Source organism: Jaculus jaculus, chromosome X (assembly GCF_020740685.1).
Source record: "Jaculus jaculus isolate mJacJac1 chromosome X, mJacJac1.mat.Y.cur, whole genome shotgun sequence".
Taxonomy (NCBI): domain Eukaryota; kingdom Metazoa; phylum Chordata; class Mammalia; order Rodentia; family Dipodidae; genus Jaculus; species Jaculus jaculus.
This window is the reverse complement of record NC_059125.1, coordinates 83,162,053-83,183,642: the sequence shown is the minus strand read 5'-3', so window position 1 is coordinate 83,183,642 and position 21,590 is coordinate 83,162,053. Positions and strand designations below refer to the sequence as shown.

Below are 21,590 nucleotides of genomic sequence, written 5' to 3'. Positions count from 1 at the left end.
GAGAGCGAGGGGAAGGCGGGGGGGGGGTTGAGAGAAATGAACCAGTGCCCTGGCCGCCTGCTGGGTGGGGATGGCGCAGCACCCACGGCTGGGTACCCCCCTCTTGCCCCCACTCACTACACCCCACGTCCCCCTACAGCTCAGGAGGCGGCCCCTCCCTCCCAACAGAACGGGAACCCGGGGATACCAGCCCGGCGAGATGGAGGTAAGCTCTGGAAGTTACTGCTCAGCGCCCGGAGGAAGAATCAAAAGGCTCTCAGCCGCCGCTCTCGCAGGCCGGACTTCGAAGGTGCAGCAAAACGCACCGCTGTCCGTTGGTCCTCTTGCCCCAGGAAAATAAACAGGACTCCAATTGTTCTCCTTTTTCCTGGCCTCTTCTCTTTAACTTTGACTCTTTTCCTTAATCTTACATAAGTTGGATTTTTTTTTCTTGTTCTGCGAGCTTTGCTGGACATCCATCTGGCTGCTCGGACTCCACTAAGCGGATCGGCACCCACCAGTACCACGTTTTCTCATACAAAAAATACTTGGACAGACCAGTGGAAGAGGGGGCAAGAAGTCTGCCAAAGAGGCAATTTGAGCCAGCTGAGCGGGTGTTTCTGAATGTACCATAGTGAACCGTGTTCTGTATCTGAAATCTAGGTTGTCTTTCCACATTTATCCTCTGGGGTGGTGAGGTGGGGTGAGGAGGGTACCCAGCATTTGGCTATCCCAGAGAGGAAGTAAGGGTGACAGGAAGCAGGGTAGTGCCTGCAGACTGTCTAGAGGGAGAAAAATCCACTTTCTGTGCTTAACGTGCAGGGAAAAAAAAAAAAAAAAGCTTAGGTTTCTGGTGCTCTTCTTTGCTTTGTATGGAAGAGGCTATTTTCATGAGATGAGAGTGCAAAATGACTGGTTTTTGACAGTAACAGCACAGAGTTCTTTTACAAAAAAAATTGTGTTCTGGATGGAAAATGAAATGGTATATTGCATCTGCACAGGAATAGGGTCACAAGAGGATATTTTTTTTTCAATAACGATGAGTTAATTCTAACAGCTTCTTCACAAGAATTATTTTTTAGAAGAGTAAGCCTCAATGAATTTTTCACAAGTACTTTTCTGTCCATCTTATTAAATTTCTTTGTTTATTATTTTTATCTGTTTGAGAGAGAGAGAGAGAGAGAGAGAGAGAGAGGGAGAGACGATGCTCCAGGGCCTCCAGCCACTGCAAATGAACTCCAGATGCGTCCGCCCCCTTGTGCATCTGGCTAACGTGGGTCCTGGAGAATAGAGCCTCGAACCAGGTTCCTTAGGCTTCACAGGCAAGTGCTTAACCGCTAAGCCATTTCTCCAGCCCCCCTCTCCATCTTCTTAATTCCTGTCCAATTCCTGGTATTTTTAAGGTTAAAACACTGGCTCAAATATGCCTCAAATTATTTCACTCTTTTACATTTTTGAACACCTAAAACCAGTGCTGGAAGAATATAAGCACCGTAGTTCAGATCAGTTTGCCTGAGAGGAAGCAAAAGGAAAGGTTTGCTCATACAGGTCCAAGAAGAGGCCTCACCATGCAATTTGTCCCTGTTGTAACTTTGCTTCATTATTCATGACATCTAATACATGAATTGCCCTCTTGGGAGCAAGGGGATGTCTGGAGAATGAAATCAGAAGTTGTCAAATGGTTACTCCTCTGACTCTTGGGGTTTGCAGTGCTAGATAAGGCTGTCCTAGGGGATGGCAGGAATTCAATGGAAATAAAATCACTGATTGATTTAGGAAAGTGTGGCAAAGCTGTGGCATGGGGGCTACTTTTAGAGTACTAATAGTCTTAATACTCACATTAGACACCAATTAATTGATTTCCTAAGATTTATATCTTAATTTGAAGTAACGAAGAGATATCTTAGAGTACTGTTCTGAAATATTTAAATATTTTAAAAGAATCATCATGACAGAATTCTGAAGTTTATATTACATTTATTTTATAATTCCTAAAACTGAAGCTCAAAAGGAATAGGCCTTTAACACAAGGCCATGGAGATAAACAATGCAGTCTCTGTATTTCTATTCAGGTTGTATAAGTCCTTAATTGAGTTACATGGATGCTTCATAGTTAATCTGGATTCTTTTGCAACAGATAATATTTTTATATACAGTAGTTTTATATATAGTCAAAAAGAAATTGATCCCTTAGACTAATGATACTCGGCTAGTTGTACTATATAACCGAGATACCCACCAAATAAAAGGAAAAAAAAAATCAGTTTGCTGAGAAGACTGACAGAAATCCACATCTGAAAATAATGAAAAAAAAAATCTCCCCACTTTCTCTTCTGTGTTCTGACTGATGGTGGCACCAATGAGCAATGGAATAACTGGAAGCCAGATACCAGGCAAAAGCTGTCTGTGTTTTACTGCCAAAAGGGCTATGCTTACAGAGAGAAGGACTCTCCTTTATCCAATGTATTTGTACCATCTGAATTATTAAATTGACTTACTCACCCTCAAAACTACTCTGGGAGATAGATATTATTAAGCTTAAGTTTGGAATAGAGTAGATAAAATACTATAGAATCTAAAGTTGGAAAATTCAAACCCGTGTAATTTCCAGTACTTTGTGCTGTCTCAGAAGGTCTTGAGATAGTGCAATTGTAGTTTTCAGAATGTAATTCCTACCAAAAGTCTTAACTTAATCAAAGCCCTTAAAATAAAAAGCACACAATTTGAATCTGTTTTTTTTTTTTTAAGGGAATGATATAAAGCAGCTTTGATATTTATTGAATTTATTTTCTTTGTTCCAGTTAGGAACCTGAACCACAATTCTGTTATAAAAGTAAAATTTTGGTAATATACACCCTATAATCATGAAGGTATGTCCATTCTCTTTAGCCATAAAGCCATCATATGGTTATTATAGTGACCAAAGAGAGATTTTTAAGGACTTTAGTGAGGAAGGGTATTTTTCAGACCTAAGAGAATTGATCAATACGGAGAAATAATGTTATCAATCTGAAGAGTGATTGCTCAGCCTTTGCATCTTAATAAAGGAAGATACATGGAAAAAAATACTGGCACGAGATTGATAAAGCCATTAAGCGCTTTTTAAAATTTTTCAGTTGTTCTCTCATTGAATACTCCTTATCAAGTAACCTGCTATCTGATTTTGATTTGCCATACGTGTAATCTCTATGCAGAGAAAACACACTGGTCATGTAGGTGCATGAGAACAAGCATTTTTAATCTATCATATTGCAGTTATTTTAAACAAATTTTCAGCCATTTTGATATTGCACAAAACATCTTGTACATTTTGCATAATTATGAAAAGGTAACACAGTATAACTATGTTTTCCACGTGTCCATGTTTAATACTAAATCATCAGCAACAATTGCAAATAGTAGGAAGCAATGATGCCTAATGGGTAAGATAAGGACTTTAATTTTATATCAGGTCTTGTATCCTAGGTCTTCAACCTCCCAGCTGTATGACTCCAGACAAATAAACCTCTAAGCGCTGTTGTAGACTGAGATACACACTTAATAAATGTGACTATGGAGCACATGAAATGTGGCTCACCCAATTTAAAGTATGCTTAGGGTCATATATCTCATGCAAAAACTTTGAGACTTAGTATAAGTACATAGACATAAATACATAAGATATCTCATTAATAACCTACAGAAATCACATGTTAAAATTGTATTTTGTATAATTTGTTAAATGAATATATTACTCAAATTAACATTACCTGTTTGTTTTTAGTAGTGTTAATGTTGCTGGTGGGAAATTTAATGCTCCATGTTTGAGAGCTCTATATATTGAGGGCAGAGTTGTTTCCTAAAATGTTTCAGTTTCTTCATCTATAAATGAAAATATCATAATCCATGTCATAGTACTGTAGTGATATTTAAATAACACAATGTCCTTAAAGTGTTTAGAGCACTGTTGACAATAAGTTAAAGAACTGTCACTCTCTGAAATGTAAGAAATAAAGATGTTATATAAAATTAAGGGGTAAAATATACCCTAATAGGAAAGACACTGCTTAAAGCAAAAACTGTATTTAAGAATTTGTATATCAGACTGAGTAGATGTCTAAGTACTTAAAAGAAGTCTTTGTTTGCAAAGCCTGCTCACCAGGAGTTTAGTCTGCCAGCACCCATGTAAAGACAGAAGCAAAAAGTGGTCTATATATCTGGCATTAAAAAAAATAATAAAATAAAACAGGAGAGGTACTAGAAAATTGGCTAAGCAGTTAAATGTTCTTACCTACAAAGCTTGGTGGCCTGGGTTCAAGTCCATACTATCCACATAAAGCCAGCTACAAGTAGTGGCACATGCATCTGGACTTATTTGCAGTGGCAGGAGGCCCTGGCACAAACATACACTCTCTCACTTTATCTCTCTCTCTCTCCCCCTACTGTTCCCCTCTCTCTCTCTCCCTTCAGCCTCTCTCAAATAAATAAATGTATTTTTTAAAAGTCTGACATTTATTTTCAATCACAAGATGCCCTGGAGCTCCCAAACACTCACACACATGCTTGCACTCACACAAGTGTGAATGTACATAAATATGAACATATACTTTTAAAAGAATTAATTTCTAGGACTGGAAATAGTGCTCATCAGTTAAAGGTGCTTGCCTGTAAAGACTGCTTGTCTGAGTTTGATTTCTCAGTACCCATGGAAATCCAGGCTTACAAAATGGCACATGCATCTAGACTGCATTTGTAGCAGCAAGTGGTCCTGTTACTCACACATACTGTCTTTCCCTCTGTCTCTGTGTCTGTCTCACACACTTTCTCTCCTCATAAATATATAAAATAAATAAAATAATTCATTTTTCTTTATCCAATGTGAAATCATTGTACATCTCTTTCTTTAATCAACAAGCATGCATATGTAGTAGTAAGAGTGATGGTACTATAATATGAAAAAAGTAATAAAGTATATGTGAACATTCTGAAAAACTTAGAGGAATGTCCTCAACTCCAAACATTCTGCTATCATCATATGGACAGGTACCTTTACGTTTTCTTGTTAAATAGCCTTACTGTTGCAGCATTAACAACACAAATGAAAGTAATTCTGCAAGGGGCACAGGTATTTGAAAGGCAAACACCTTCTTGATGAAATTAAAGATGCAGAAATGGGAGAAAGCATGATGTTACAGAGCCCTAGGCTATCGGTGGTTTTAACTGCTTTTTTTTTTTTTTTTTTTGTACCTGGCTGAATTCATAAGCATAGCTTAACTGTAGACACTAGAGGGTGCTCGTAGTGAAAGCTTAAAAGGATAAAGTTTCCCATCACCCTTCCCCCTCTCCACCAGGAAAGATACTTAAGGATTTGACAAGGGCACACCTGTGAAATGAAACTAGCCATTCTTACCTTTCTGGACATAACTGGTATGTTTTTCTTTCTTTTTTTTTCTTTTCTTATTTTATTTTTCATCTTGAGGCTAGTTCTACGACAATTCTTAAATAATAAAATATTGGAAATTTACTATAGCACAATATGTGAGAAAAGTTTGAAATGCTTCCCCTCTGCTAGAACCCACTCCTAGAAAAACTTTACCAGTAGCTCAAGGAGGAGAGGATAAGAAACTATCCAAGAAAGAATTTCCCAAGGAGGAAAGATTTTGATAGGAATTTCGGATGATTCCAACAACCTCTGGAATAAAGTAGTGGTGGAACTATTGCCCATAATCATGACATCTAAGATTCTTCTCGCTGTAGGATTAAAACAACTAAGCACATGCACAGTATGTTTCCTAAAGCTGGAAATTATGGCTTATGTGTGTAGCTGAACTTTACTGAAACACTGCCTCATTACTGCCACTAAATGAGTAAGGGTGTGTGGCAGTGGCCTCAAGGTCACTGTTTTCTACTGAATATCTACCTCCTATTGTGCTGTTCTTTTTCTACAGCCTATCAAATGAAATTTTCCCATGTTATTTACTTGTATTTTGATGTATACATGAACAAAGGAAATCATTGTCTATTAACAGTGTCTCTCCTTGTTTCCTTAGGCAGGGATTTGACTTGAATTACCTGGATATTGCAGAGTGAGATGAGTGATCGGAAGAAGGGTTTTGGAATGTTGAAAAAATGAATTATGTTTTGTTTGTGTTGTTTAACATTGAGAATAAAATTTTCCATCCTGGCAACATTTTGCTCTAACCATCTCTTTAAGTAAGGTATGTATCAACTGTTGCTATAAATTTAGGAAACACACACATATACAAAAACAATCACGGATTAGAGAGATGGTTTTGCAGTTAAGGTGCATGCCTGTGAAGCCTAAGAACACAGGTTCAATTCTCCAGGGCTCACTTAAGCCAGATGCCCATGGTGACACATGCATCTGGAGTTCATTTGCAGTGGCTAGAGACCCTGGTATGACCATTCTCTCCCTCTCTCTCTCTCTCCCCATTTCTCTGTCTCTAGTAAATAAGTAAATAAAACTTTTTCTTAAAACTAATCACATTTCCAAAATTTATATTGAGGCTGATGAAAACATGCATTTCTAGAATTCTGGAAAAATCACACACTTCTCTGTGTCTACTTTTAAATCTCTTTATTTATAAGGTATGAGTATGTGCTACTTAGATTTTACTTTTGTTTGCATTGTGAAATCAGTTCTATGCTCTTATGTATAATAACAAATATACTATAGTTTTGGACACATAGAAAACTAAGGTAGTGCTCTTTAATGAATCACACTTGTGATTTAGTGAAAAAAGCATTTAACTATGTTAAACCACTTTTAAATTGACTGGACTACTTCAGACATTTCATTTTAAAGTATTATCCATATATTTTATGTAGTCATAATAACATTGCTGTTTTCCATTTTAAATTGAACAGTTTCTAGTTCATTACATTAGTTGAATGCCATTTTGTCTTGGTAAAATACAAACATTGAAGATTTCTTCTCAATTGTTAAAAGTGAACTAGTCTTAACTATGCCATTTAACTTTTCTTTCACATCGGGTAAAAATTAAGGCTCATTTTACTTTCCTATAAAAATAAGGAAGACTCAAATTTTTAATCAATTTTTCCTTCTTGGTAAGTACTAAATACAGTGAGACCAGAAGTGCAATTGAGCATATATTAATCCTCTTGTGGCTATATTCTTTGACAAGCTAGATGGTGAGGGAAGTATTTGGAGTACGTGAGTATTCAAAACTGGCAGTGAAAATAAAATGTCATATGCAATCCTTCCCCTTGAATGTTATTATTCATTTTCTTTCATCATTTCTAGTCCTGTGGTTGGAACAAACCCTTCAGCAGTCTCCACATTGTGAACTTCTGTTTTTCTAATTCAATCTTTTTTTTTTTTTTCTAGTTTTTTTTTCAGGTAAATTCAACAAACTTGAGAATTCTCTATGGTCCAAGCTTAGTTTCTAGTTTATACAATTGGCCATTGTATAAGATACTTTTCTTGTTAATGTACTGTGACAAAATGCATGATGAAAAGCAGCTTAAGATAGGAAGTGTTTATTTTAGCTCATGGTCTGTGGGGATGTAGTCCACTATAGTCGATCGTGGGAGAGAAAGCATGGCAGCAGAAGTGTTAGATGACTGGCCACATTGGATCCACAGTCATGAAGCAGGAAGTAAAAAGCGATGAATGCTGGTGCTCATGTCACTTTCTCCTTTAAACACACACACACACACACACACACACACGTCTTTTGAGTCAAGTCCTGGATACAAGTCCATGAGATGGTGCTGCCCACATTCAAGGTAAGTCTCCAGTCCTCAATTAAACTTTTCTGGAAACACAGTCATGCACAGATGTGGGCCTCCTCTGTGAATTCTAAACATAGTAATGTTGACAAGGGAGGTTCACCATTACAGCCATCCATCTCACTGATTTGAGGATACTGTACTAACCAGGCTAGTGCCACTGTTCAGGCTCTGATATTTTGAGCACTGGCACACTAATGTTTTCCACTAGTTCTTTTCCCTGGTGTCCTGTGTTCAATATTCATGGAATATTTCCTGTTTAGCTGAGGTAATAATTCAAATAGGACAAACTTCTTAGATGCATCTTACAAATAAGACAGTACCTTATGCCTTTAGCTTTATGTCTTAAGTCTTACACTTTTTGACAATTCATTCTGTGGATGATTGTGAACTAGACAGATTACACTGCTAAGTCTTCTGCTATTTGGCACAATAAATAATGGCATGTTTATTATTATTATATCAAAATGTTTATTATTTTTTAATAACATAACTAAATTAATTTCCACCCTTCCACTCCTATCAATTATAAATCATTCTCCAAAATATAGTCATGTGGATGTAACAATCCTTGAAAAATTATAAACAAAACATGAATAAACTGTCATAAGACTATGAAATAAAACTTGTTGCAAAGTTGCTAAGTGACAGGATTACAAACATATCATGAACTCTGAAAGTCTCCACTTTCTTTACAGAGATCACTTAGGAGTGAGCACAAATGGACTTCTGACAAAGCTATAATATTTTGAAGGCATATTTACAAACTAAGATGGATGGTCTCTCTGAGGTATATCTCAATCAGGACACAGACAATGCAATGTGATTTCTTCTATGTTAAGAAGCTCAAGAATTGTAATTGTAATAAGAATACTGAAATTATTAAACTATTTTTCTTCCAATTTTATGATCTAGCATTTGTTGATGGATTAAATGCTTCGCAAGCCTTTTTGCTAAGTTACTTTTGTTTTGATCATTTGCTTCTGCTTTGTTTTTCAAAGGTCTTTCTGGTTTACCATTCATAAAAAATAATATAAATTAATAATTTCTTGAAAATAAAGTGCATTATGTAGTTGCAAAAGGACTCTTGGATCTTCTACTTTGAAAGCCCTGTCATAAGAGCTTAATTGCTGTATATACAGCCATGTCATGCTATAAACATCCATGGTACTCTAAATGTGCTGTTGTCTACAACAGACCATAGATCATTTCAAAACTGAATATATGAAGAGCATTTTTTTTTCTGTTTTTTCGAGGTAGGGTCTAACTCTAGCCCAGGCCAACCTGGAATTCTTTCTGTATTCTCAGTGTGGCCTTGAACTCATGGTGATCCTCCTACCTCTACCTCCCGAGTGCTGGGATTAAAGGCATGCGCCAACATGCCTGGCAGGAAGAATAATTTGTAAATATAGAAGTAAAAAGGAATAAATTAAAGGAATCTGTATGATATGACACAATAATGGATTCCAATGTAACGAACATATATATATATATATATATATATATATATATATATATATATATACACATATATATATATATAAATTTATTTGTAAGGAGAAAGAAATGGAGAATATAAATGGGCATGCCACTGCTGAACCATCTCTCCAGTCCTCATTGTAACAATTTTAACATCATGTATTTCATTTTGGGGTAGAATTTGTTGGGTACATTATCCAATTTTTAATAAGTTCTCTATTCAGGTCTATTATATTGCAACATGGAAGGATGGTAATAAAAACCCTTTGTTATGCATTACTTAACTGCTGCAAAATCCTGTATGCAATTTGAAATTCTATGACATTTTATCTGTCAAGCAATTGTTAAGTTAGTTTTTCTGTTTGAAATCCATTTCAATAACTATGTAATGAGAAATAAAAGCATTTTGAAGACCGTTATGAGGAATAAATGAGATAATGATCATATATACTCCTGGTAAAGTAGCTGACACATGAATTTTAATGGAGTTTAACACTAGAAAAATTTGAACCTCATTAGACAATGTAAAGTTGTTCTTGATGTAAAAATAGTGAAAGGGGGGAGAGTTGTATTATTCATTTACTCTTTTGATAGTTTAGTTATTCATTCAGAAACAGATATTTTTAGAGAAATTGCATTTTAGGCATTTTCATGTCATATTCCTTAAACAACAAATAACCTTTCTATTTCAAGTATTTCATAGATGCAATTCCTGAACTATATAATACTGAGTATAACACCAGGGGAAATGTATCAGTAATTTCAACTCACTTGTAGAAAGAGAATATTTACTTCCATCTTGCACACTTTTCTCTAGGAAGTTGTTGTAACAGTGAAAAATTCAAAATTAATTGCAATGATTTGCAATAAATGTTTCCATATACTGTAATATCTCTTTGTCTTCAGGTAAAAGGTTATAACCTTCAAGTGGATATTTATAGCCATAGACAGTCCCATATAATGTATATATTAACTTTTCTCTATATATAATACCTATTATAAATTTTAATTTATGAACTAGACACACTAAAGGCAATGATAATAGCATTCCAGAATGACAATAATTGCATAGCATAGTAAATTATGTGAACATGATCCCTTCCCTAAAGTTTTGTGATTGTTTTGTATGTGAGACAAGGTCTTACAATGTAACTCAGGAAGGGATTAAATTCATTACCATCATGATCATGATGAAAGTCTGAGACTCTAGAGTGCTGGAATTGCAGGTGTGTAGCACTGTACTGGCTCTCAAAATGCCTTACTGATTTTTCACCTTTGTACTTAAAGGAAACATGATACAATGTCCTTTTTAATTACGTACACTGCTACTTTTGCTTTTATAGGCCTTTATTAAGTACAGCAACAATTATCTGGGCACAAGTTCTGTGACACCATGGCAGGTAATCTTACAACTGACATGATATACGGGTATGAAGGCAGGATTCAGGTACTAGTCAGGACAGATTTGTGTAGTATAATATATTGTTATGTTACTTAGCCTAATGCACAATTTAAAGCATACAATATTTTTGTTTCTATAAATTTCCATTGATTATAGGTAATTGAAACCACAGAAAGTAGACATGAAGGAGGGTGATAGCATATACACACACACACACACACACACACACACACGCACACATATGTGTATGTTCAAAACATATATATGCATATATATATATATTCTAAACATATATATATATATATATATATTATATGCTACATATATATGTATATATAAATACTGGCAAATAGAATTCATGGAAAGACTACATTTTAATAACAACCTGCTTAATATACCTCTGGAATACGTTTTATAATATTATATACATGTTTGTGGGTTAACATTGCTATAAAATAAACATATATAGAAATACATATTATAGACAAGCTGTTAATCTTTATTTTTTTTTTAATTTTTTTAATCCATTTTTTATTTATTTATTTGACAGTGACAGACACAGAGAGAAAGACCGATAGAGGGAGAGAGAGAATGGGCGCGCCAGGGCTTCCAGCCACTGCAAACGAACTCCAGACACGTGTGCCCCCTTATGCATCTGGCTAACGTGGGAGCTGGGGAACCGAGCCTCGAACCGGGGTCCTTAGGCTTCACAGGAAAGCGCTTAACAGCTAAGCCATCTCTCCAGCCCAATCTTTAAGTTCTAATCATTACTAAAGCCTTAATATTTATATTACATTTTTGAACTCCTATATGTTGATTAAATAACATAGAAATGAGGCACATTGACCATTCAGTTAATGAAGTTTAAACTTCAGTGTCTCTCACTTGCATTAACCTTTTTGGATGTCTGATATTAAAAAATATATTGTCACTCAATAACTGATACACAGACTAAACAATTATAAAAGTATTTCAGAAATGTATCAAACAGTTTGTTATTAAAAATGTAGTCTTTTGATGAATTCTGTATAATATTTTCCAGCATTCATAAATTTAACAATTGTTGTCATATCTACAAATAAATATAATGTTTGTAATAAATTTTGTATAATAATGTTATGGCCTATTTAAAAAGAATATCTCAATATACAAGAGTCAGTCAGGTTCCACAAATCAGGATTTAGTACTTTTTATTTAAGTCACAAAATCCTTCTTTCCCACCCCCACCTGAAGAAGTAAAAAGTATCATTCAAAGTGGAATGGTATTTATAAATTTAGGAATTTACTGAACTGATCAATTTAGGCCTAAAATAACTTCAAATTTGGATACTAAAAATGTTATTAATTTCTGTAGCCTGCTGAAATATAACCAAAGACTAAAGGGAAAATTCAAAACATAATCTCCATATACTTATAAGAGATTTTCCTCCTTTAATTAAAAAACAGAAAGTATACAATGTTACCATATGGATGGCCTTTATCAACTCAGAAATTATACAATATGCTCATTTTGATCATAAGATCTTTTGTTTTAGATAATCATCTATCCTACAAAATATATAAAATTCCTGACACATCAAATGAAGGGGAATTTTGTATTGAACGTCAAATAAAAGTTTATCAAATAAATCCTTCTCTTGATTTATATGCTGCCAATACTCTTTTGGATTAGATTTTTTTTTTCTAATCTATACCTCTAAATATACTATAGTCACAAAAAGAACATTATTCAAACTTTAAAATGTGCCTCCAGACCAGGTAACATTTCTGATAATTTTCAATGATAAGAGCTTTCATAGTTTGTTGTTTTCATTTCCAATCTGTTCTGAGATTAACATAGAATTATAATTGACAAACTAAATTAAGAACAGAGCTCCTTTAGGACAAAGCAGAGTAGCCAGACTTTAGAAAGTAGTGCCAGCCCATGAATCTCTTCTTTTTTGTTTATTTCTGTATTGCCCATACATCCTATACATTTTTTTTTTCATTTCAAAAACTTCACACTTTTTAAAGAAAATAAGCAATTTGAAATGTTCTAGTCGAAGTGGAGCCTTGGTTAACAGACAATCAAATCTTAAGATTTTTCCCTTTGAAAAGAATTCATTTAAGGAAAGAATATGTTTAAAGGTTTGGGTGGTGATCTGCTGTCTTAATGATGAGTAAGTGTGCTGTCCACACAGGCATAAGGTCCACCTTATTCCACTGTGTGTGTGTGTTTCCCTTTTTTTTTTTTTCCAGCAAGGTTTCCTTTATGGTCAAAATACACACATTTGTTAGAGTCTTGGTTAGTGGCAAAGGGCCTAGTGTGGGAGGAAACCAAAGATTTTTGTACAGAATTAACTGGCCCATATTTGACTCAAATCCATGGCCTTGGACTCATTAGCACACTGCTCTAACTAATTAAACTAATGAATCTCAAAATAATGACAATTTCTAAGTTTGAAAGAATAAGGTTCTTTTTTTTAACTTGGCTTGTTAAAACGAATGCAGGCTATTAGGCAAGGACATTGAAAATGCATAGTCACTTTCTGAAATCACAGTGACAATAGAGGGAAAATATTGTCTTTTATTTTATCCAGAACTTGTACATGAATGCACAGAATGTCATAAATTGGCATTCTGTAGCCTATTGGACAAATGTTGATTGCAATGATTAATGTAAAAGATGTTAGGAACATCTCAACAAAGAAAACAGATCAGAAATGCTGGGGCATTTCATAAATATATGCTTATATTCATCCAAAATGAAAACAGGAGAAATAGCATACATTTCTCTTCCACGAAATTGGTAGATATATCAGAGGGCATGCAAACACAGCATAACCAAGGCTGGTATTGGGACATCACCAAATCTATATTAGGCAATTCATTTGTTTGAGTCATTGGTCATTTTTGATGTCTCAATACCTATTGCAAGGAAACTCAAACAGATCTAGTAGAATTTTTTTCTTTAGAATTAATTTCAGTATTTAAAATTTTTATTTATTTATTTTAAAGAGAGAGGGGGAAAGGATAAGTACACCAAGGCCTTCACCCACTGCAAAGAAATGCTAGATGCATGTGCTACTTCATGCATCTGTCTTACAAGGGTCCTGGGGAATTGAACCTGGGTCCTTTTGCTTTCTTTGTTTCCCCCCTTTTTAAAAAATAGTTATGTACACTGTGTATATACAACCATGTTGGTACCATCATAAGCCTCCTCCCTGTCCTCCCCCCTCTGCAGCGGCCCTCTTCTTTGGGGAATGTGAGCCTGGCATTGTGGGGTTAGCCATTAGTTATGGATAAGAGGCAATGCCTCTGTGTATAATGTCCCAACATGTGCCTCTGACAATCTTTCTGCCCCCCTCTTCAGCAAATTTCCCTGAGCCATGTTGGGCTCATTTTAGTTCTACTTCAGGGATCAGGTCTTGGGAGCCTCTATGGAACATGTATTAACTACAAGCCATCTTGCCAACCCTTTTTATTTTATTTTTATTTATTTACTTATTTATTTTGTGGTAGGGTCTTGGTCTAGCCCGGGCTGACCTGGAATTTGCTATGTAGTCTCAGGGTGGCCTTGAACTCATGTCAGTCTATCTCTGCCTCTGGAGTGCAGGAATAAAGGTATACACCACCACGCTCAGCTCAGTTCTCTTTTTAAGCTACCTTAAGGATTCATTCAAACAACCATAATTCTCTTGTCAACTACTTGTTACTTAAGTGCTGCATTTCCTGAAAATGGGGTATTCTGAATCATGTTCTCGGATTTAATGTTAGTTTTTATATCTCTGAGACGCATTTATATAGCATTCTAACCCAGAATTTCTTAAAATAATTGTCTATTAGTCTTAATTTTCCTCTTATCAGTGGCTTCTGTGACTGTATATTTGAACTCACTTGGAGAGACAAAACTTATAAGATCTTGATTTCCTACTAAGAAAGTGTAAAATGCAGGAGTGACCAAGACCACAGAGACTACTCTGAGGCAAAGATGGAAGTTTTTATACAGGAAAAACATGCGCTGCCAGGACTGACTCTCAAGAGCAGAGAGCACAGTCAATTTTGAGATTGCAGAGAGTGTGCACTATATAGAGCTCTTCATGTGGGGAAGGTGAGGAAGGGAAAAGAAGTCCTTTGTTCTTTACATTAGCCATTTCAAATAGCTAGGGTGTGAGACCAGAACAGTGACCAGGTCACCTGGGAGATAAGAGGGCCAGAAATCAAGTCCTGGGGCATTGTTAGGCTAGGAAGGGATAATGTCTGGGTAGGTTTCTTGAGGAATGTGGATGACCCACTTCCTTGTATCTGTTGCCATCCTGCTGTCTTTGGTGACTCCATTTTGTCCTGACCTAACAGAAAGTATCACAAGTAAGTGAAATTATTTATGTACCAATAACTACAAAACATTTATTCGTATTCATACACAGTAAATACAAACACTGAGAATTAACAATAAGCTCTTACCTCTACTAATTTTATCTTAACCATTTAATTATTATGATATATAATTTTAGACATTATAATATAAAAATATAAAATTTGTAAACATACAGAAATAATTCCAAACATAACTTGCCTCAATTTATCTTTTGTGTTACTTCAGTCCAATTTCTTCTAAATTATATGTTGTCTAATTAAAACTCTTTGCATCATTCATTATATATAATTATTCATTCACTCCCTGCCTCAAACCACTATGTTCTTCTGTATTACATTATACAGTTTTCAAGTTGAGATATGTGACACATTGTTTTCTAGAGGGATATATGGGAAGATGACTAGAAAGCTAAGGAGGAAACTAATAGTAGATAAGCATTGTTTATGCAGATTTCTTTGATGCTAATTCTATTTATAACATTCCTCCTGTTTTAGTACCAAAGCAAAAGGCATCTTGGTAAATAAAATTTTCATTTAAAAGTAGATAATTACTTTCAAAAAAAAGAATTTTATGCCCTGATTCTTGTCAATAAAGGGAAGGGCAGAGAGTTCTCCATGGGTCTGGTATTTCTCACTTATCTTTGACTCAAGACAATCTTTATGCCTAAGTGGCATATTTTGTGGTGACATGTTCTGATATACTTCAGGATTTAGTCATATTGGAAGTGAAACTCATTTTGTTTGGCCATTATTTATTTATGAATTTTGTATGTTTGTAAGAAATTAAAATTATTTATGTACATGAACGAAAGCTACCATATATTCCAATAGATGTCATTAGCAGAGGAAGTGAAGCCAGCACACTCTCATAAACTTATTTGCATAATAAGCTATTGCAGTTTAGCAGTTTGGCATTCAACAAATAAACATCTACACTAAAGCCATATAGCTAAACAATGATTTCTTTAGATTCTGATTAAAGATACTTTTTTTGAGGCAAGCCCAATAGACTGGCCTTTTTTTATAAGAAAGAGAGAGAAGAGAGATAATCGGCATACCACAGCTTCTAGCCACTATAATTGAACTCCTGATGTGTTGCATGTGCTACTTAGTGCACATGTGGGACCTTTTGCACTTGAATCACCTTGTGTCTAGCTTAAGTGGGACCTGGAGAATTGAACCTCATTCCTTAGGCTTTGTAGGCAAGCGCCTTAACCATGAAGCCATCTCTCCAATCCTAAAGATGCTTTATAACACAAAAGATATTGAAAGTAAATATCTATGTTTAGTGTTTTTTATTAAAATCTCCACAGGAAATAATATGCTTAATAGATCAATGACATTTGTAATTTCTCTCTATTAACAAGTAATTTTTGAAAAATAACAAAGGAATTTATAGTATCAAATTTGTCATTGATAGTTGCATTGTTGTTTTAATCTATTAGACATACTCTTTTTCTAAAATTAACTTTGCCCAGAGGTACATTAAGTCTCTCAGTTATTTTTAAGATTATGTTTATTATTAGATAACGGAAAAATCTTGGTCCCTGTTAATGATGGTTCCTTTTGCAAAGTCTGTCATAATCTTAAGACAATGCAGTATTTTCAAGTGGAATGCTAAATTCAGAAACAATATTTGCTGGGCTCCATGAAGTGAATCTGCATTACTTGCATGGTTTGTATGAATGATAACATTACTTATTTTTTTAATTATTTATTTGAGAGTGACAGACACAGAGAAAGACAGATAGAGGGAGAGAGAGAGAATGGGCGCGCCAGGGCTTCCAGCCTCTGCAAATGAACTCCAGACGCGTGTGCCCCCTTGTGCATCTGGCTAAAGTGGGACCTGGGGAACCGAGCCTTGAACCAGGGTCCTTAGGCTTCACAGGCAAGCGCTTAACCGCTAAGCCATCTCTCCAGCCCACATTACTTATTTTTATTTCACTTAAACTATTGTCAGTAAATTTTAAAGAGAGTTCCTGAAGCAATTAAGTCCATAGATAAAAAATTTTGTTTTATCATGTAGAGAGAAACAAAATATGAGGTCTGATATAGGTAAGTCTAATTGGTTTTGGGGTTTTGTCACTAATGTACTGATTTCTTGGTAAGTACTTATTGTGGAATTCATCACTAGTGCTATACAAATATCTAAGTCATTTTTGGAACTGATAATAACTTATTCTAATGAGAACACTAGAACAAATTGTTTTATATAGTGATATTTTAAATGAGAAATTGAGTTATTTGCTTTAATTTCTAACCAGTGAAGTAGAAACAAAAATTTTATGACAAGTTTCACTTCATAAGTGAGCAGACATTTTGGTCCTTTAAATTATGAAAATGAAAGAATAACTCTAATGTGAGAAAGTTTCTTTGAAAATATTGAATTTACATATTATTTTCATCTTAGAACACAAAACTTTGTATATAAAAACAATTACCGGGCTAGAGGAATGGCTTAATTGTTAAGGTGCTTGTTTGCAAAGCCAAAGGATCCAGGTTCAATTACCCAGGACCCATAAAAGCCAGATGCACAAGGTGGCACTTGCATCTGGAGTTTGCAGTGGCTGGAAGCCATGGAATGCCCATTTTCTCTCTCTTTCTTTCTCTCTCTCAACCAATGAATTAATTAATTAAAAAGACAATTACTAGCTTTTTCAGTTGTCATAATTTTACACACATTTTGAAACTGAAAGATGCATTTTTACACTGTGTCACTCAAGCATGTGGTTTCATGGCGGTGCCTTATAAGTTCAGGCATGAGGCATTATGAGAAGCAGGGTGGGTAAAACTTACATATATGTAGAGCTCAACTTAATATTTGTATGAAGACTTATTTATACTGGTAAAATTTAAAAAAATACTCTAAGGAATTCACTGTTCCAGGTCATCATTTTCATTTTGCAGTTATGAAAACTCAGACTCAGTGCACTTAAAGAAGTTATTAATGATCATACCTATTTTCTGAGGTGCAGGGAAGAACACACTGTTCATGAAAGAAACCTGCCAGTATTTGTTTACTAGTTAATGCACATATACACAATTATGAAAGTTTTCCACTTTTATGTCTGTTACTTTATTTGATCCTTAGGAAACAGCACTACTAAGTGATTATAGATGGGTTTAGGCCAATTTCAGAGATGAGCAGGTTACAGTAAATGAGAAAAAACATAGTTATTCTACCTTACTGGCAGAATCAGGATGGCAATTCAGTGCTTGACTCCAAGAGGCTTACCCAAGATCATAGATTATTCTCTTAATAGCATAACTAAAAAGTACGACTGCTTACAAAAATGAATACAATTGTCAAAATAGTTGTCAACAGTTCATAGTCCTACAATCATAATCATCATTGAATCTCTTTTTTTTTAAATATTTTTTTGTTTGTTTTTATTTATTTGAGAGTGACAGAGAGAGAAAGAAGCAGAGAGAGAGAGAGAGAGAGAGAGAGAGAGAGAGAGAGAGAGAATGGGTGTGCCAGGGCCTCCAGCCACTGCAAACGAACTCCAGATGCGTGCGCCCCCCTGTGCATCTAGCTAACGTGGGTCCTGGGGAATCGAGCCTCGAACCAGGGTCCTTAGGCTTCATAGGTAAGGGCTTAACCGCTAAGCAATGTCTCCAGCCCCATTGAATCTCTTTTTAATTGACACCTTAAACATCATCTAGATATGCATCCTCATTTCACTGGTGACACACTGAAGCCCAATCCAAATAAAATCTAGAAGACACAGCTTGAATTAAAACCCACATAACCTGAGTTCATGCTGTTTTTCTTACCATTGTTAACTGCATGTTAATTTGTAATATGTGCTAAGAAGTGAAATTACACATTCTTGCCAAAGTATTCTATGTATTCATCAAAACATCTGATTTGTCTTTGAATGCCAAAGACTGTGCAGCAGTGGACTTAATTAACCCATTAGATGGGTACGATGAACATTTTAAAAATGACTTTCAATGTCCCACAGGAATAATGGAATGTTCCTTGTATAGAGAGGGATTATAGTCATGCAAAACTTTTACTGAAAATGTGATTTTCTTAGTCAATTTCTGTGAGATCTTGTAAGAAATTCATAGCATTCTTTTGTCTAGCATAAAGACTCATTCAGCATGTTTTCTAGAAAAAAAATTGAGTCAGCTACATGTTTAATACTTTTAACAGAAATTAAATCTCTTTTTAGATCCAGAACAATTATCCATAAAGAGTGTGCTAAATTAACTTTTTTTTTACTTTAATATTTTCTGTAACTATGTGAAGTGTTCATAATTTCCTATGAATGTTTGATTCTTGTCTTAATGTTTCTTATAATGCCTTCTCTGCTGTATAACCTTTTTCTTGAATACACAAGAACAAATGAAATGTGATTTAATATATCTTAGGTAATAATGTTTCAGTATAAATTACAAATCTTGTTATAAATACTCATGTTTGTTGAGGACAACGCGGCAGAACAGTACTGAATAGAGCTTGTGTAGGCTTGGAACTGAACACTACAGAGAAAAGACAGAGTGCACCAATCAGGGCAGATTAAGCAGCCTTCTAGGGCTCAGGTGTATGGTCCAGGACTGGTGGAGTCTCAGGCACCCTGGAGGCTTTCTGGTACAGTCCACCCAGGTCCTGGGCGGTATAGGCAATGGCACCTGGGTTCAGCTTACATCCTTCAGAGCCTTGTACGTCAAATCAGGCAGCAGCCTGGCGTGATGCATGTCAGAGCTGTAATACTTCAGTTTCATCTGCACCACCCGAGCCTGTGTCAGCTCCTGTACAGGCTCCTGGAAGTTGGTTCTGGGGATTTTGCTGCACCCCATGAAGCCACTCGGTCCACTGGGGTAGGTGGGATGGTGCAATAGACATAGCCCACCATGGGAAACAGCGACCTGTACAACTGCTGCATCATATTGGTGAGGTCCAGGTGTAACTACTGGCACTCAACCTATTAGCAGAGGATGCCATTCTCCTGTCTTTATGAGGGATAATAGGTTTCCTTGAAGAGGCTCTTGGCAGGACCTATGGGGTCTAAGGAGTTGGTGATGGTCACGTCGAAGACATATTGGTTATTTCATGAGCTCAAAACCATCTCCCACGTGTACAATTAGCTTTGAGCTGGAGTAGCCAATGGCCAAACCTGGAAGGAACTCCTAAGATATTTGGATATCATGCTTGTCCGTCCGTCTTGCACTGAACAATTGCCTCCACAGAAGAGTGCTTCACCACCTCACTTGGGATGCCACCATCTCTCCTTCTGATAATCAGCACTTTTCACGGGAGTTAGGGTGGCTGCAGAGAGGCACGTGGTGAGCAGAGCATCTCTTAGTAGGATGAATTGTCCCTTTCCTTGCACTGGATGATGCCATCCAGAACCATCACGATGCCATAGGTCTTACTGGGGAGATTGAGGCTATCCTGGTACTGTGAGCACTGGTGGTGCAGCAGCTGCTTCACCTGCAGCAATAGGGGCTGGTCAGGCTACAGGCTGCAAGTTTCTCAGAACCAACCCTCCCCTCGTGGATGGCAGTTTGGCCAGGTGCAGCAGGGCCAGGCCTTTTGGGCCTTTGGGAGACCCTGGTACAGGACTTAAGGCAGCACAGAGCCACAGGACAATGGGTCCACTTACAAATGTAGTCCATATTGGAATTTGGCAGCATTTTGGGCTGCATAAAAATGACATGTACATAACTTGCTCTCATGGATTGATGACTTTTTAGCCTCTTGAATATGGAATATGAAATTATTGTACAAAATCCATTTGAATGGCATACTTCATTGGAGAAAATCATGATTTTTGGTGGTAGAAATGACTTAGGCATAGAGATTTGTACCATAGAAATACTTGCATACAGATTATTTTCAAGTACACATCAAAGTGCCAAATGTGTTTAATCCTGTATTATAGTTTATAAGAAGGTGAAGGACTATGTTATTAAAGTATAATCTCTACAATAAATAGAATTTTGTTGAACAGTAAAAGGTCCTAGAAAGAGAAGCCGAATATTAAGGACCCTTGGATCTGAAATCTATAGCTCATGGTTACTATGTATGGTTGTAAAATTGGTCATAAACCAAAAGATAAGCAAGTGTGTGCATAAATATTAAAAGTGCATCATGGATTTTTTTCATAAGAAAGCAGTCATATTTTCAAAGATGTCCTCCCCTTCCCTGAACCACCCCCAAATTTCTTTTTATTTATTTATTTATTTGAGAGCGACAGACAGAGAGAGAAAGAGGCAGATAGATAGATAGAGAATGGGCACGCCAGGTCCTGTAGCCACTGCATGTAACTCCAGACGTGTGTGTTCCTTGTGAATCCAGCTAACGTGGGTCCTGGGAAATCGAGCTTCAAACCGGGGTCCTTAGGCTTGACAGGCAAGCACTTCAACGCTAAGCCATCTCTCCAGCACCCACCCTCAAATTTCTATGCCCTAGTTATTCAAATATTAATCTATATCTTATTGCTAAGGAATTTAACCCTTAACATTAATTAGTGGACAGAAAAAATATAGATAATTATCTAAATAGGCATGATGCAATCCCAAGACCCCTTTAAGGGCATAAAAAACATTGTTGTCATATTCTGGCCACAAAGGGGAAAGGGAGAGATCAGAGGAACCAGAGGGATTCAAC

General features: G+C 36.0%; 1 long non-coding RNA gene and 1 pseudogene across 1 annotated transcript; one reads left to right on the top strand and one right to left on the bottom strand.

Moving 5' to 3' along the window:
• Nucleotides 1–68: 68 nt before the first annotated feature.
• Nucleotides 69–8,633, top strand: LOC123456757. The gene is made up of 3 exons (XR_006634649.1): nucleotides 69–205; nucleotides 6,009–6,176; nucleotides 8,430–8,633. It is a non-coding gene; the product is annotated as an uncharacterized LOC123456757 (long non-coding RNA).
• A 10,982-nt stretch (nucleotides 8,634–19,615) lies between these two features.
• LOC101616249 lies at nucleotides 19,616–20,596 on the bottom strand (annotated as a pseudogene).
• Between the last annotated feature and the right edge of the window lie 994 nt (nucleotides 20,597–21,590).